Here is a 13043-nt window from a genome sequence, read left to right on the forward strand (position 1 = left end):
AGGTATAAGTGCACATTTCTGTAAGTATGCCTGCTGAAATTAACATAAACAATTTGATGTGCCCTATTTATGTAAATAGGTTTGATATTTCTATTAAGTATTGTTATACCTATAAAAACTCCTGAAATCAACCAGGACTATGGTACCAATAAAATACAATACAAAAGCTCTACTATGTTCTCTCGGTGAGAAATCAATCTTCCGTCGTCAATGCTGCAATATTTACCTTGTCAAGAGAACTCACACACCGCCTTGTGCCCCACTGCACTTTACATAGGTTGCTTGACCTAAGGAATACTTTTCCAAACCAGCTCAGAGCTGTCATCAGCATCATAGATGTAAAATGAGTCCTGAAGATCATTCTATCGAGCTTGAAGGCTGCCATTTGACCACCTCCATCAATCCATCCTTAAAACTGATAAAATCACCTCTTCTGCTCCTGGCCTCCACTCCCAAAAAGTATATTTAAGAAATAACATACTTTCTGTGCAGCTTTACTTAATTTCTTGCTGAATGGTGCGTTTTGAATGTATTTCGTTTAAATATATATTATTTTTTGCCTAAATGAATCATGTGATTATTACGTCTGCGTTTCCATTAGTCAAACTCATATATCAGTCATAATTCTGGAAAACTATTTAACCTGAATTTATCTTCTAACCTTTTTTTAAAAAAACTTGGCATGTTGACAGGCGCATTGAAAACAGTAGAGCAGCAGTGGCATTTGAATGTTTTCAACATTACAATACCCTAAATTAAAATCGGAATCTCACTCTCTCTTGCCATGGAAAGATAAGTGAATTGCAGAGGAAGCTAGCCTGGCTGATGACGGCTGCTTAGCCAGAAACCGGTCCCAGGATGCTTGTTTCCGGTCCAGGGAAGACATGGCTTGGCAGTTCGGGCTGGATTGTTGCCATGAGGCACAGGTTCAGACTGATTTGCATATGGCCGTGTCTGAATTGGGGTGGCGGAGTGAGCTAAAGAATGATGATGGATTAAACCCAGATCAGTTGACTGGGGTTGAGTGCTTGCAATGTTCAACACTCCGTCCCTCATCCCTCTTAGGTTTTGCTTTGTTTGCCCTAAGTTGGCAGGATATGCCAAGACGTGGGTCCCTTGCTCGCTTTGCCACTGGATTCAAGCTACCCTGGCTGATGACGGCTGCTTAGCCAGAAACCGGTCCCAGGATGCCTGTTTCCGGTCCAGGGAAGACATGGCTTGGCAGTTCAGGCTGGACTGTTTCCATGAGGCACAGGTTCAGACTGATTTGCATATGGCCATGCCTGAACTTGGTTTGGCAGAATGAGCTAAAGAATGATGATGGACTAAACCCAGATCAGTTGACTGGGGGTGAGTGCTTGCAATGTTCAACACTCCGTCCCTCATCCCCCTTTGGTTTTGCTTTGTTCGCCCTAAGTTGGCAGGGTATGCCCAGACGTGGGTCCCTTTTACTCGTTTTGCCACTGGATTCAAGCTAGCCTGGCTGATGATAGCTGATTATCCAGAAACCGGTCCAAGGATGCTTGCTTCCGGTCTAGGGAAGACATGGCTTGGCAGTTCGGGCTGAACAGTTGCCATGAGGCACAGGGTCAGACTGATTTGCATATGGCCATGTCTGAACTTGGTTTGTCGGAGTAAGCTAAAGAATGATGATGGATTAAACCCAGATCAGTTGACTGAGGGTGCGTGCTTGCAATGTTCAACACTCCGTCCATCATCCCCTTTGGTTTTGCTTTATAAGATTATTAGAACATTCTGCCCATGATGGCAGAGTATCCCACACTACAGCAGGCTATAGGAGTATATTGGAAGTGTTTCCAGTCTTAAGAAATACAAATGCAAATCTGCATTCAAACTAAGAACTAGAGCTACCTACACAAATCAAAAATGTGTAGTACATATGTTCATTGTAATTGTAACTGTAAATATATTTATATAGGGGCATATTAACAAGGGCTTTATCTCCGCTTTTTGGCTTTAAAAGCCAAAGAAGCGGAGATAAAAATATCGCTCTATCAACAACTGGGTTCTAACATTCAAAATCGCATGTTACACGTACTCTTCAGGTGGGATGGAGGACAGGCCTATCTTTTAATGAGCGGAATTGTCCACCCCAACTGCGGAGTCTCTGCAGTTGTAAACTTACTATGAACCTATAGTTTGTGACTGCGAAAAATTAACATAAAATTTCACAAAAGTGTATGTTTACCTTTGTGACTTAGGACCTATAAATGATTTGGAAGCAGTAGAGAAAATGAATTAAACAATGAACTAGGTAAATATTTTTTTTAAAATATTAAAATGTTTCCAAGAGCATTCAAATATTTTTCCAATCTTTGACTCATTGTCATAAAAAGATTTTGCTCATACAATTGTTCTTACTTATTCAAAAGCATTCAATACTGTGCCTGCTGAAAAAGCCCTCTGCAAACTTTGAAAAATAAAATAATGCCCATGTTTTATTTGCATATTTCTTGTGACTTGCAAACAGCAGAATTACCATCACACATCACTTGGTATCATCTCCTTCATAATTATTTATCTGGTGTCTACCCTTCTTACTGCAGTGAAACAGAAACCCTTTTGGTGGTAGAATGTGTGTGTTCAGTATGGGGGCATGGCACTTTGCTTGAGGTTCTGCACCCTGCAGTGGTCGAGGACAATGCACTGCTAAGCATTTATCTATACACATTGCCTGGCTTTTAATTGACCAACAATATGGCAACCTAATGATTATCTATTGAATTCACCTACCATTGTAAATGTTTGCTTAGCTATCTGCACACTTATGTGCTTTATTTGTCACATTAGAGATACAACCTTACCCACAAAATGTGCCCTCTGCCATCATGAAGTCCTACTTCTAGCACTGTGAAACGACCTGTAGAATACCATAAGCCTGTCACCCATTTCCCAGGGTTTGTACATGAGTCACAATTTCCTTTAATACCTTAAGTATTTTTTCCAAAAATGACTATAAGGTTTTATTCGAATTTTTGGGGGATTAATCATTTTTTAAGTTCAAAAAGAGTTTATTAAGCAATAAGAGGTGTCAATACAATGTACACATGTAATACAGAAAAGAAGCGAAAACAATCTAGGAAAACACTGCTTGAATAACAAAAGGTATACTGGTTATGAAGATAGGATGAGGCTATACAATAAAAAAAAAAAAAAAAGGATACAGTAGTAACATCTGTTAGATAGGAAAATACTTAGGAACAATAAGGTCAATCAAGGACGTTTGGAGACTTCTTGCTGAATGGGTGATAAATGAAATGAAGACCTAGGCCAATTTGAAGAACATGTGGTGGAGCATCCTACAGACCCCTTCCAGAGGCATCTTTGCCTCTGGAAGAGGTATATAGATGACATTCTCTGCATCTGGAAGGGCAGCGAGGTTGAACTTTTGGCATTACTAAACTGGCAGAACACACAGGATGTGAGCCTTAGGTTCACTTGGTCTTACAGCCATAACAAGGCTGTGTACCTAGACCTAGACATCGATGTGGTAGATGGCTGTCTTCAGACTAGTGTCCACCAAAAACCCACTGATCGCAATTCCCTCTTGCGGTATGATTCATACCACCCTAGAGCTTTAAGGGATAACTTGCCGGTGGGGCAGTTCCTGAGGTATCGGAACTGTTCCTCCACTGAGGGTTACATTGAACAATCACAACAGTTGGAGAAGAAACTACAGGAAAGACACTATCCCAACAAGATCATCAGGAATGCAGGAAAAAGAGCTTTAAATACACCTAGGAGTGCACTTTTAGAAAAAAAAACCTTGAGTACAAAAATACGCCAATCCATACGAAAACACTGGGGACTACTGTCTAATACCAATTTTGATATGCCACCCTGAGATTTGCATTTAAACGATCTTGCAATCTCAGGGACAAATTGGTCCATACTCGGGGTCGACCTGCACGTGACAACAGGGATAGTACTCTTCCAAAAGGCCATTTCCCGTGTGGTCAGTGCTCCGTCTGCTCCATTACAAAAAAGACCACCAGTGTCACACTAGCCTCGGGACGCAATTATTTCCTCTCACGATTCAGCAATTGCAACACCACAAATGTGGTTTATAGACTGCAGTGTGTGTGTGGCCTATATTGTATAGGCCTCACAACCAGAAAGATAAAAACGAGAATCCAAGAACATTTGAGCACCATCAGAGCAGGTAAATTAACTACCAAACTAGTGCAACACTGCCACAGTACTAAACACGACTTTACATGGGTAGTGCTTGAAACAGTGAAAGGATTCAATGTTGAGAAAATCTTGTTCTTGGAGGAAGCCCGCTGGATTTTTAATGAGAAAACCAATCAAGTGGGGCTGAACGATTGTATCGAATGGAATAAAGTGAACTAACCATTCCTCCGCTCACTAATTAGCATGCCAAGAGCAATGGCTCTATAGACACTGTGTCAGTTCAGCTATATCTAGAATCGTCAGTGATGATCATATGAGTACCTTATGAACATGCAGATAAATTGATACTAAAACACTTGTAAATAGAAGCATACTATATTTATGAAGAGGAAATTTCAGAATTATTAAAAAGGCTTTTTTCTTCATATTCAGGGTACCGAATAAGAGGGGTGTCATAGCAAATACCATCCTATTCTCTATGGTGCTGATCTAGGATAATGGAATCCACATAAACATACTGTAATCTCGAAGGTGTCGATAAAGTTACGGGTTTGTCTCCCCTTAATCCTTGAATACAAATAAATATTAAAAAAACACTATACATAACTTCCTGATACTATTCCCAAAGGAAGATGGTGTTTTTCGATATTGGATATTAGTGTATCCCAATCCAAGATGGTGGATACGATCTCGCGAGACTACGCGAGGAGTAGCGTTACTTGCCAGATTAATGAAGGTAGTGAGGAGACCACGACGCAGAGGGAGGGAGACAACACGCTCCTTGTTTTCCTGGGCGGTAGGGAGGGGGCACCCTGGTAATAAGGAATCGCTTTGAATAACTGTGATGCTAGCTATGTATTATGCTGAGAGAGACGCTGCGAATAACGTGAATAACTTTAATATTGACACAACAGGAAACCTGTCGACAAAGGATTGCTATCTGGTTTGGTTTTTAAATGAATAACATGCAGGATGTTTGGACTGGCGGGAACGCCGGGGGTTAATGCTTGCAAATAGGAGCGCGTGATTAGGACACACGAACATAATAGCTTACTCGTGGTTTTTTTATCCACAGATACAAGCAAGGATAGGAACACTGTTAAGCCCACGAAAAGGGTTTCACAAAAGGAAACCTGAACATAATAGCTTACTCATGGTTCTTTTATCCACAGATACAAGCAAGGATAGGAACACTGTTAAGCCCACGAAAAGGGTTTCACAAAAGGAAACCTGTTTATGAACCTCGCAGCTGGTAGGCTACAGTATGGCTCGTTGAGGGTAAATATGCCAATAAGAGTGTAACTTGAGTCCTATTAAATTATACAGAGACCCACTCTTAAAGCTAGAATTACAATAACACACTGTATCTATGTGTCCCTTTTATCTTTTGTTGACAGTTTTTTAGATTGATGTGTCCAACACATGGTGCAGTGGCAAATAAAACTTGGCCCTGATGAATCTGCGTAAAGTCTTGAAGCAGAGAAACATGTTGGCATCCAACAGTGGTATGCATAAATAGCAACCTATATTGTTTTTTTCTTTGAGTGGGTTCACGGAGCAAAAGAATAAAGTTGTTGCACATTGAGTGAATCCGACCAATTTTAACTCATTTTCTCCACATTGTGAGGTGTGATATATTCCTGCACTTCACATCTTGCACCTTTTCTGTTACTTTATTCTCTTTCGTTGGACACCTTTTTCTGTTAAGAGCGTGATGACTGCCAATGATGATAACAATGGACTTAACTGGTGAGTACCTATCAGTGGTCCGCCTGGTGGTACGTCCGTGAGGTGTCATCACGCTCGCTTCACCTTGTTTCACTTTGAGTACTGTATGATTGGGACTGCAACAGTTGAGAAGGCGTAGTCTATGATCCCATCATATATTAAAAAACTGTCAACAAAAGTGTGAGAGTAGGTTTTTAAGAATTATACATATAAGAATACTATGAAATAGAGTACAAGGAGTGTTATGTAGAAAACTATACACCTCCAAATGGGACTACACTGAGGAGATACGATATATTAGGATCCCCGTAGTCTTAGGACCCTGGTCTTTTTGTGGATTAACCCATTTCACAAGATCCAAAACCATGAGAGTCCTTCAATTTATTTTCCATATTGAACTGTCAACTTGTCAGATCTTACTCCATGCAGTAGATAGTCAGGGTCATTTGTAAAAAGGAATCAACTACATTAGTCCAAGTGACTGATTATGGACGAAATAACTGCAAGATAAAAACTTAAAACACAAAAAGAATATACAAGGTTTTCCATTCCTTAACTAGCCTTTTAATGTAATTGTGTTTCTAGAAGTGGTCCTTATTGTTGAGTTGGTATTGTATGATAGCAGACCCAGGAGATTTCTGGATACTCAGTTCCGTTGGTCATACTCAGTGAAACGCGCCAACTGCTTACTCTCTATTTAATTTTTGTAAAAACAGTTTTTATTGTCATTCCAGAGTAGAACATTGCAGTATAATAAACAATACATACATTTATATCTGAAAATGTTGAATAACAGTTCTGTTCTGAATATATGCCTTTTATGATAACAATCCCACAGCCAGTTCCTCCCCGTATCCCACGCCACCTTGTCAGTGCGCCAGTGTCCTCTCTCTCATCAGCCAATAATCAACAATCCGTCCCTCCCTCAACGCAGTCGAAAGGAGGAGGTAGGTGATGCATTCCATCAGGGGACCTAAACTCCCAGAACCTCCGTCGGTACTCGTGTCGGTTGTGTACCGTACCGGGAATGGGGAACCTCACAACCAAAACACCCTACGGCGTCGCTGCCTCATCATCCTCGCTTTGGTCACCCTCAGGGAGTTGCAGCTCGGTCACAAGGGACTCCCACGCCCTGGCTGTCTCTAGCGCCTTGTCATTATCTAGTCGCCTGGCCTGTTGCAGCCGCAACGCGCTCTCTTGTTTCGCCCACCGCTCCAGGGTTGATCTCCAGCATGAGTAGCTGGGGCCCCGGCTGGATTTCCAATGCATGGTGATTTCCCGTTTGGCCAATATCAGGCCCAAATCATAAAATTTGCTGGTGATGCGAGTGCGGGGGGTGTGTGGGAACCACAGTAACAAACAAACGCCCATATCCGCTTCAATTTGCCGATCTGTGACAGCATTCAGGCAGGCCACCACCGCCTCCCAATAATCAGGTAGCTTCACACAAGACCATAACATATGGGCAAAATCCGCACCTTCCATTCCACATCTAGGGCAGAGTGAAGACGCGCCCTCAAAATACTGTGAGATCTTAACCGGCGTCAGGTAAGCTCGGTGGAGAGAGAAAAATTGGACCATCTGGAACCTGGCATTCCTAGTGCCCTTCCATGCTCACCGCAAAAGCTGCGGCCAAGTCGATTCAGGGATCGGTCGCCCGATATCCCCTTCCCATTTGGCTTTCAACCCGTCCAGGGGCTGCAGCGTTTCTGTCGACAGCCTCCGATAGAGACAGGTGACGGCCTTGTAGGTACCAGCCGCCATAACCACATACTGACAGCTCTCAAACGTCGGTGGTTCAGAAAGGCCCTTCTTCCAGTGATTCTGGATACTAGCCACTAGCGAGGCGTGCAACAGGTAATCCCCCCTCGGGAGGCCGTAAACGCCGCGCAGCTCCTGAAACGAAAGCAGCGATCCCTCTTTATACAAATCACCGACCATTTGCAGGCCTAGTTCTTCCCAAGTCGCCAGCGCCGACCAATCCCCCCCATGCGGGAAGGCGGTGCACATCCCTAGTGGGATCTCGGGGGCATATGGGCGAGTGACGCCAGATCGCCTATGGCACCGCAGCCAGCAGTTGCGAATCGTCCGCTCTTCCCCCGTGAGCAGGGAAAGGTCCAATTTCTGGTCCAGAATTATAAAAGACATGATATGTCTCAGAAGGGGTCCACCTGCAGTCCCCTCCGGGCCTCTGAATTCTAAAGCCACCGCTTGGGTAAGCCACTGCAACTGGGTGTCAGGGCTCGGGTGGCTTGCAGTCTAGGGCCCGCCCCACTCAGCTTTCGGGGGTACCCGTGTGGCAAAATGCATCTGCCCTCCCTGGGAGGGCGTTGGTGGCTGATGTGTTCTAGGCCTGCTTGTGCATCTGTCCTGCATCCTTGTTAGGCTATCTGTGTTGGTTGCCTTTCCTTAAAACGCTGTCTAATAGCGTTCCGCCTAATGCGTGAGGTTTGGCATGTAAAAAGCGTCCGCCTAATGCGTGAGGTTTCATAGACTGGTCGCGTGCGTCAGCGCCGTAGGCACGCTAACCTACGCGACCGCGCCCTGTCTCCTGTGCTCACTATTCTGGTCGTTTCTGAGGAGTGGCTGTGGATTCTTCTTGCTCCCTATCTTGTTTGTCGCAGATCCTGCATTTTGGCTGAGAAATCTCCGTAGGCTTTCGGAGATCGTTCCAGGGGGCGTGGCAGTTTCCAGCTTCCTCAGTTTACAGGATTCCTGACGTGTAGAGCCGTTTTGAGTGTCCAGAGGTGACGTATTGACCTTCAGAGAAGTAGAGTAGGTCGTACTCTACAGGTAGGGAATAATTAATCTGTGTTCATGACGCAAATTATCAAAAGGAGTTTATTTAACTGCTAATTACAATGATGATTTAAATGCACAGAAATTCTGATTCTCTTTATGTTTTTTCTTTGAATTATACAAAGTCATCTCATTGCTGGCAATGGTTGTATAATATTTTTTGAGGAGCGCAAAGCTAATTAAAGGCGCATAAATTCTATTACAATTGCAGAATATTTTGGCGCAATTCTTTGTTGGAATATTTGGCGAATAGGCCGAAAGGAGATGTTACAGGAGTTTATGTAAAAGACAGCATATTGTTTTAGAGGCTTCTCTTCAAACTTTGGTAAAGGGGTTATTTACTAAGGTGTGGTGTTATTTCCTTGAAAGAAGAATCTGTCGCTATTCACAAGACGTGAGGACAAACAACCTTGTGAATAGGAGTATGGTTAATGAATGCAAATGTACAAGAAGTCTATTGGATTCATAGAGTGTTATTCTTAGAGGCTTGTGTTCCAGAAAATTCCCACTTTGGTTTTAAAGGTCATTAGACAACTTTGGATTCTGGAGTATTTGTTACTAACTTTTCCTTTTCAGATCTCCTTCCCTGCAGTTCCCTTCCTAATTCCCTTTTCCCCCCCGCTTGATCACTCCAAGATTCTGTATAATAATTACATTCGGAATTGGAGGTATCGAGAGGTGGGTCCTTATAACTTCACGACAGACCCTGAGGAAGACTTCGTCTGACAGAATAGTGAGCCCACTAATTATTTTCCTCCCGGTCTGTATGTGAAGTCATAATGACTACCATCAATGACATAATGTCAGCAATCATGCGTATGCAAGCAGACTTAAAAGAAACCATGAATGCAACCGCTTTGTTAGCAGCTAAGGTAGACAATATCCAATTGCAGGGTACTCCTCTTCCTGATGACGTTCAGGAAACTGGTGCTAGTAGGGGAACTACGAACATAGCTGTTACTGTGCCCCCCCAGATTCCTTTGGCAGCTCCTGAACGTTTCTCTGGGGACTCTTCCAAGGTGCAAATCTTTTTGACTCAGATAGAATTACATTTTGCTTGTAGACCAGCTGCGTTTCCAACCCCTCAGTCAAAAATTGCGTTTTTAATTTCCTATTTGACCGGAGATGCCGCAAACTGGGCAGTTCCTTTGGTCAGACAGGATGACACCTTGTTATATAACTGGAAACGCTTTGTGGAAGAATTTGAAAAGGTTTTCGATCGACGAACTGTAACTTTATCTGCAGATCGAGAACTGCTTCAGTTAAAACAAGGAAATAGGGACCTTGTTTCCTATTTGTCTCACTTCAACAGATTGATCGCCGAAACTTCTTGGCCACAGGAAAAAAGAGCAGCTCTTTTTTATCAAGGTTTAAAAGATGATCTAAAAGATGTTTTGGCGCAAATAGACCCTCAACCAACTGTTTGCTCTGAACTGATCAATTTAACTCTGCGTTTAGATCACAGACTCTCTGAACGAAGATCAGATAAAAAAAGAATAGACAAACCTAATTGGAGATCTGAAGCTAAATCCAGGCCTCAATTCACAAACTCTGAGGCTAGTTCTGAGCCAATGGAAATTGGGACTTTAAGACAACCTTTGTCCAAAGAAGAAAAAGACAATCGACGAAAAAATGGACAATGCCTTTATTGTGGTCGAAAAGGTCATTTCGTGAAGGACTGTTTGACTAAGCCTAAAGGACGATTTCCGAATCCTAGTAAGTCAGCAGCTTTGGAAAAAACTGATCAAAAGTCGGAAAACTAGCTTGCCCAAGATGTTTGAAGGGAGATCTCTTGGGAACCATTGCCTTCCCTTCGGTGAACTCATGTGTCTCTAACTACAAAGCACATTTTAGATTAGCAGTGCAAATCAGGTTAATTCGTGAAACATGTCAAATGGAAGTTTTGGTTGATTCTGGAGCTACAGGTAATTTTGTGGATTTAGAAACTGCCCAACGCTTAGGAATCATCTGTGAACAAAAAGAAACTCCAGAAATTGTTCAAGCAGTGGATGGAAAAATATTAGCTGGAGGTCCAGTAACCATGCAAACATCCAAAGTTGTTATGTTCTGTGAGGATGCTAAGCAACAATTACATAAGGAAGAGCTTCAGTTTGATGTTATCCAAGCACCTCAATATGGCTTTATTCTTGGAATGCCTTGGCTTAGTTTACATAATCCAATTATAGATTGGCGGAAGAGAGAACTGGTTTTCCTATCAGATTTTTGCCATTCTTCTTGTCTAAACACCTCAAAACCAACTCTAAGTCAACTGGCCACAGCAGAAGAGAAGGAGACGCTTTTACCTAAAATGTACAAGGAATTCGCAGAGGTTTTCAGTGAAGTTAAGGCTGCCCTCCTTCCTCCTCATCGTAGCTATGACTGCCAAATCGATCTCGTACCTGGTTCCAGTGTCCCAAATTGTCGCATCTATGCTTTGTCAGAAAAAGAAAACCAACATTTGAGACAGTATCTAGATCAATACTTAGAGAATGGATTCATCCGCCCTTCCAAGTCCCCGGCAGCATCTCCGTTGTTCTTCATTCCAAAAGCAAACGGGGAATTAAGAACCTGCATCGACTATAGGGCGTTGAATAAAATCACTGTCAAAAATAAATATCCATTACCTCTCATCCCTGTTCTGTTGGACCAAGTTAAAAAGGCCGAAATTTACACTAAATTGGACCTTAGAGGGGCCTACCATTTGGTTCGTATTAGACAAGGCGATGAATGGAAGACTGCCTTCAAGACTCGATACGGACTATTTGAATACTTGGTAATGCCATTCGGTCTCTGCAATGCACCAGCGGCTTTCCAGTTTTTTCTGAATGATGCCTTAAAATAATTTTTGGATCTTTTTGTTATCGTCTATATAGACGATATTTTGATCTATTCCGATTCTGAAGCTGAACATGAAGGTCATGTCAAAAAGGTTTTGAGCACTCTTCAGTCTCACAACTTGTATTGTAAACTATCTAAATGTGATTTTCATGTTAGAGAAGTTGAATTTTTGGGAGTTCTCCTTACACCCACTGGAATGAAAATGACTGATAGAAAGATTAAAGCAGTTGCTGAATGGCCTACTCCAACATCAGTTCGAGACATACAATGCTTCTTGGGCTTTGCGAATTTTTATCGTCGCTTCATTGATCACTTTTCTGCTGTGGTAGCCCCTATCACACGTTTGTTGAGGAAGAAGGTGAAATTTGAATGGACCTCAGAAGCTGAAAGTGCGTTCCAGAAGTTAAAAAAGGCCTTTACCGAAGCACCTGTTCTCATGCATCCCAACGTAGAAGAACCTTTCATTGTTGAAGCGGATGCTTCTGATGTAGCCATTGCAGCCATTCTCTCTCAAAGGCATCACACTACTGGTCAAATGCATCCAGTTGCTTACATGTCTCGAAAATTAAATCCAGCAGAGCAAAACTATGTTATAGCAGAAAAAGAACTACTTGCTATTCTTGAAGCCTTCAAAGAATGGAGACATTACATAATGGGAGCGAAATTTACTGTGACAGTTTATACTGATCATAGAAATCTACAGTTCATGAGTTCAGCTAGGATGTTAACCCCGCGACAACTCAGGTGGATGATGTTCTTTGCCGAATATGATTTCATCGTAACTTTTCGTCCAGGTCAAGACAATAAGAAAGCCGATGCCTTGTCCAGAAAAGACTCTTCTTTGCATCGCTTTGAAGGAACACCTCAGCCTATAATCGATCCTGGCAAGGTAATCTGTGTACTCTCAGCAGATCAGTTCTTAGAGAATATTCACGAGAGTTTCCCTCCTTCTCAGTGGAAGCTATGGCTGAACCCCAAAGAGGATCAAACTATCAAAGAAGGAATACCTTTCCATGGAAAACAAGTGTATCTGCCCTCTTTGAAATTACAGGAAACTGTGTTCAACTGGTTACATTCCCATCCTATGGCTGGACATCCAGGCCCCAGAAAGACTGTGGAGAAAATACAAAAGATGTTTTGGTGGCCAACACTGCAAAAAGATATAATGAAGATGGCTAATGATTGTGAAGTCTGCGCTAGATTTAAATCCGATCACACGAAACCAAAAGGTCTTTTGCAGGTTCTACCGACACCAACTGAACCATGGAAACATATTTCATTGGATTTCATTACTGACTTGCCACCAATCAATCAGCATACTGTGATTCTAGTAGTTGTGGATAGTTTAACTAAATATGCGCATTTCATTGCTTGTAAGCAATTACCTTCTGCTGGACAATTAGCACAGTTATTTTTGCAGCATGTGGTGCGCTTACATGGTTTGCCTTCAGTTTTGCTTTCAGATCGTGGTTCTCAGTTTTCTTCCAAGTTCTGGCAACAATGGTGTAAAAATCTACAGATTG

The 13043-nt window shown here is 42.3% G+C and overlaps 1 protein-coding gene across 1 annotated transcript in view; it reads right to left on the reverse strand.

Annotated features, from left to right (window-relative positions):
* LOC144772890 (acetylserotonin O-methyltransferase-like) overlaps window positions 1-13043 on the reverse strand; it is a 685677-nt gene that overhangs the window by 48751 nt on the left and 623883 nt on the right. The gene's annotated exons all lie outside the window — the stretch shown is intronic.

This window comes from Lissotriton helveticus, chromosome 8 (genome assembly GCF_964261635.1).
Source record: "Lissotriton helveticus chromosome 8, aLisHel1.1, whole genome shotgun sequence".
NCBI lineage: Eukaryota > Metazoa > Chordata > Amphibia > Caudata > Salamandridae > Lissotriton > Lissotriton helveticus.